The 5,617-nt window shown below is 46.8% G+C and overlaps 1 non-coding gene across 1 annotated transcript; it reads right to left on the reverse strand.

Annotated features, from left to right (window-relative positions):
• Positions 1–5,201: 5,201 nt before the first annotated feature.
• Positions 5,202–5,361, reverse strand: LOC125511928 (U1 spliceosomal RNA). Its single transcript, XR_007285196.2, has one exon. It is a non-coding gene; the product is annotated as a U1 spliceosomal RNA (small nuclear RNA).
• Between the last annotated feature and the right edge of the window lie 256 nt (positions 5,362–5,617).

Below are 5,617 nucleotides of genomic sequence, written 5' to 3' on the forward strand. Positions count from 1 at the left end.
GTGGATGTCGACCATCCAATCGTGTCCCATGAATGTCCATCTATGCATGTGCATGTCACACTTGAGGAGAGAGAGGGATGTCCAGATGTCCGACGATTCACGTGGTGGTATTTGGTTGGCTAGATGGATGTCCAGACTCCCCAAAACCTCCCTGATTTTGCTACTAGTTTGCTGAAATTTGGGCGTCGTGGACGTTTCGGATAGCATTGGATGGCAAAAAGTATTCGGACCCCAAAAAGGACATATAGGGGCAATTTGAGGGTCCACGTTGAAGATGCCCTAAGGCTAACTTCAACCGACCGACGCATTTGGTCCACACGTGTCCATTTGAGTCAAAACAGAGAGAAATGGCGGTCTAACGCGGACGCAAACCCAAATCACCTCTGTTCGATGTCCATCTGGATGCATTTCCAACCCAAATTTGGGCTAGGTTTGTATCTAGACGGACACGCCATGCATCCTCTCAGTGTCCGCCTCGGGCCCGCGTGTCGGCCGGCCAACCACCACCACTGGTCCTATTAAATGGCATGCGTGTGCCTAGGCTCGCACGTCAGCCTCAGGAAGCATTCCACTCGCGTCCTTTGTAATGCAAGTGTGTGGGGGCCCAACCTCGTCCACTTCTCGCCACACCAGTCCACATCGAGAGTGCTCCCCTGCCGCCCGACGCAAACCCTAGACTGCCGTTGTCGCCATGGGCTTCTTCGGCCACGGCAGCAAGCGTGACAAACACGACCACAAGCCCGTCGCGTCGCTTCGGCCGGCCAACTTCACGTTGGCGGGGGGGGGGGGGGGGGGGGGGGGGGGCATGTGCACGCGCCAAAATTCTATATATGCCGGTGCATCGGGCGCACTATCAGTGGGAGAACTGCGTCTCGTTGTCTTGGCCGGACGTCAAGCTCCCGCACGGCTGGCACCTCGACCCCAGCCACATTCCGGTGTCGGCTGTGCCTAAATTTTGGCCCAGCATCTTAATATGCATGTTTTTATTTTAAATGTTTTATGCCTATTTAGTTTTTTTAAGTTGCTGCATGAACCAAATGTGCCGGACGCATTGGGCACACCTAACCGGGCACACGCGTCTGCTCGGTTGATCCAAACGGATAAAAATCTCGTCTGTTTGTGTCAGCTGTTGGAGTTGTCCTAAGGTCCTTCAATTAGGTTCTACTAGCCTGCCTTATTTAAAGATGTGCATGGTTATGTGAAAAGTTGTAACCATGAATAATGTCAATCTCGACTGCTACTATGATTGCCAGAGAACTGTTTTTGAATGCGGACATAAGTTCAGTGTGCTTGTACTCTGCCACCTCTATTTTTTGTCATTGGTTGTACATTGTTATTGATAGAGGTGCTGGCAACAGGTAGAGCCACAGTCTCCGTCTGTGTCATATTCTGAGGACACGGAGGGATGCGTTTAATTTTTATAGAGATATTTTTCCAAGAGAATATTCCACTTTGTGTTGCAGTGCATTGTTATTTCCTTGTGCAATACAGCACAACAGTTGTTCTCACACTTTTAAATGACGGTCAGCACGATTGTATGGATTTGTTCTATTTTTGGTTTCATCTGCTGATAGTATTGACTGCCATCGCCCCCAACTGTATCATGATGTTTACGGACAGGATATCACAGTAGTACAGACTGAGGCAATGTCAGTAATAGTATCGCATTTGATTATTAGTGTTACTATTAGCAGCATATGAATACAGTCTCTTGCTGTGTTACTGTGCTACTAGTGTTTTCCATGTTAACCAGCATCTCAGGAACCACAAATGCACTGGCCATTTTCCTTGCCACTCTGTATCATTTCTCTGTTCGTTACTTTTCAGAAATTTTCAGTTCATTCTTCTAATCTTTGTTCTCTAATTTATAACTGGTTTCAGAGAAGCTGCGATCTCATGTAACTCCGTGGCCAATCTGCGATCTCAACTATGTCTGGGTTTCAAGATTGGGCAGAACTTCCGGATGCCCTGCTTCACTCTATTGTTGCTCTGTTGGGATCATGATTCATGCCCTGACATCCTTGCCTTCACAGCCACTTGTCCCTCCTGGCGTGTTGCATTCTCCTCGTATCCCTTCAAATCGACGTTGTTGCCACCTATCTTTCCCCAACCTCGTGTCCCTCTGCGATCTCGCCAACCAAGGCACCTAAACGTTTTGGTGACAGCAAATCCCCACCGAGTCCTCTTGGAATAGTTCTTCTTTCGGGGTCAAAAACAATCATGTCTTCTTATGGATGTCTTCACTGGCGTTAGTATCTCAATTCCACAATTTTGGATGGAAGCATGACGAGTAAATGGCATCTTGCCCACCCATGGCTTGTCGCGTGCGGCGACATGTTTCTCACGCAGTCACGCTTGGTTGTCAGGATTATTCTCCATCAACAGGGGATACCTTTGAAGCCTTCCGACTCGACTTACTAACTGAACCTACAAAGTGGGTGAAGGTGGAGAAGCTAGGAACTGGACGATCTTCATCAGCATCGAAGAGAGAAGCCAGCCCTTGTGTTGCATGAATTCAGAGAGATGGCGAGGAAGGAGCAACTGCATATACTGCTATGATTCTAAAGAGTGGATCACATGTGAGTTGGGTCAGCCACTGCAGGAAGATGTCTCCATTCTAAACTGTGGCAGTACGATGCAACCTATGTGGGTTGTGTCCAGTATGTTTTACTCGTATCCGTGATGATCGACGGTCGCGATGGATGGTTATTAGTGCTCTGCATATGAGCTTCCCCTGTAAGATATCTCGACTTTATGTACGTAGATGTGGTTCAACAAAGTTTTGAAGCTTTGATATGTCGGATCATGTTGGCAATGCTCAAGTATATTAGGAGTATATGGTGTCATCGTCGATTTCCGGCCTCTTACTTCAGCATTCATGAAAATGCTGAAGCCAACACTACCAGCTTGTGCCGAAAAATTGCTCTTCCAGCAAAAGAACAGAACAGTGGCTCTTTTGTAGTCTGTGTAGTAGATGTTCGCGGCGGCAGCTGGCAGGAGCTCTGAAGTTTCTGCAGGTAGCTCCATCCTTGAGTGTTCAGAACATAGTAAGAGATGTTCCTTTTATCAGTTAGGCGTGTTGTTTAACTGATTACTGGTGGAACTGACAAGTTTCAAGCGCAGTTTTGCCGTATGAGGCATGTTGGCCTTAAGAGACTTGCTAGCTAGTAACCTTGGTTGTGACATATCTGATTGTAAAGTTGTTGACGTTTCAATTAGTTTCATGCTCAATGAATGAAACCAGAGCCAAGGTGTTGTGTCAAGACCTTTTCACGGCGAAATGACACTGTCCCTGCGGGTGCTTGTCTGTGCTTGAACGGACAAGTTAATACTAATACTAAGCCGGTCCTCCGCATGTGTTCTTGTCAAAATTTACTTAGTTGCAACAGGGAAAACAAAGAGCAGCAGAACATACAGACTGACAACACCGGAGGCATATGTTAGGTCGTTCATGTTGCTCAGGGAAACTTGAATCTGAACCCTCGAGCCACTATACTGAAACCATATTTCCTCTGTTCAGGTTACGCATATGAGAAATTGATTTCAGCTCGCGCTCGCCGCGCAACAGACGACCTCTATGACTACGATGTTGCCCTCACGGCTCATGTTTCGCCACACAACTCATGTCTCCTGATCAACAGTGGATACCACAATTACTTGGGCGTGTTGGTAGTAAAACTCTTGGTTCTTTTCGGAAAAAAAAAGTAACTCTTGGTTGAGATTTTCTCCCCGAAATGGAATGATTAAGAAGATTGTGATCTTCAATGGCTAGGTCTTCGGCATAGATCATGATCATCGGTTATTTATTGTGCACTTCGTACCCCGGATTCGCATAGAGAAAATAGCAGTTGATTTGGATGGAAGCATGACCAGCAAATGGCATCTTGCCCACCCATGGCTTGTCGCGTGTGGCGACATTTTTTCTCACGCTTGGTTGTCAGGATTATTCTTCATCAATAGGGGATACCAAGAGTTACTACCAACACGCCCAAGTAGTACTCCCTCCGTTCGGAATTACTTGTCGTAGAAATGGATGTATCTAGATGTATTTTAGTTCTAGATACATCCATTTCTGAGACAAGTAATTCCGGACGGAGGGAGTAGTTGATTGTGATCTTCAAAGGCTAGGTCTTCGGCATAGAACCTAGAGAGATGGAAGAAAGGAGCAACTGCATACTGCTATGATTCATGCAGTATGCAGTATACTGACATCTTTATGTATGTAGGTGTGGTTCAACAAAGTCATCATCGATTTGCGGCCTCTTACTTCAGCCTTAATGAAACTTGTTCCAAAAAATTGTTCTTCCAGCAGAGAACAGAACAGTGGCTCTTTTGCAGTATGTGTAATAGATGTTCGTGGCGGCAGAAGCTCTGAAGTATTGCCAGGTAGTTCCATCCTTGAGTGTTTAGAGCATAGTAAGAGAAGTTCCATTTATCAGTTAGATGTTTTGTCCAACTACTTATTGATTCTTCTGCCTTTGGTGAAACTGACAAGTTTCAAGTGTAGTTTTTGCCTTTGAGAGGCATGCTGGGGCCTTATTTCTTTTGAATGGCCGGCCTTATGAATTTATCGGTGTGTTAGCAAAGGATTCTTCTTCAGGGCATGGTTTGGTCTTAGGTTGGAAGCATCTGTCAAAATGACTAAAGACGTGTACCGGAAAAATGAATTTGGTGTCTGGTTGCTGCCCCTGAACATGAAGAAGACATGTATTGCATTGAACCGTATGCTTGCGCTAGATTAACATCTGTGTGCTTGCTCTTCTACCTTGGTTGTGACACATCTGATTGTAAAGTTGTTGACCCTTCAATTAGTTTCATGCTCAATGAATGAAAACCAGAGCCAAGGTTTTGTGTCAAGAATTTGTAGCGGCTAAATGATACTGTCCCAGCGGGGTGCCTGACAAGTTATACTACTAGACTGCAGTGGCTTCTGTCGGTCCAGCCTACAGGTTTCTGCATGTGTTCTTCCCAAATTTGAAGGTAAAGAGGCACCAGATGCATAAGTTGTTGAGAGAAACTTGTATCGCAACCTCAGCCATTCCTGAAATTTCAATTTCTCTATTCAGAATAACGTCGGAGGAACTGCTTCTAGCTCCCGCTCGCTGTGCTACAGATTATAATAATCAAACAAGGTACCGGATTGAAAAATCCGACCTCGTATTTAGGCCAGCCAGGGACCAAAATTTAATTTTCAGGATTGGCAGGGGCCGCGCGAACGCGTACCCCCTCTACCACAAATTATGACGTCCACTCTCCCACTTGGGGAGATGGTGGGCCAGCGCATCCACCAAGTGCAATGTGGACCACTGACCCAGGCCACGAGCCTTCTTGATCGCTCGTCGACCCCGTCCAGGTAAGTATGGAACAACGTCGCACCTTGCCCTCATTTTATAGCCAGCGCTCCCGCTCGGTGCTCCTTCTCTAGGCGAGGTGGTACTAAAACCGAAGCGCAGCAAGCGGCAGCAGCGGGCGGTGCGGGAGCCAGTCACGCGCGGGAGGGGACGTTCGTTTGAATTGGGCTGGCGTTTGCTATATCTGGGCCTCAATTACGGACGAAGTATAGACCTGGGCCTTGAAAGCCGTAGCAGCAGCTTTGTGCCCGTTGTTTGTTGTTGCT

The sequence above is a fragment of the Triticum urartu genome, chromosome 5A, assembly GCF_056163025.1.
Source record: "Triticum urartu cultivar PI428250 chromosome 5A, HENAU_Tu73, whole genome shotgun sequence".
Lineage (NCBI taxonomy): Eukaryota > Viridiplantae > Streptophyta > Magnoliopsida > Poales > Poaceae > Triticum > Triticum urartu.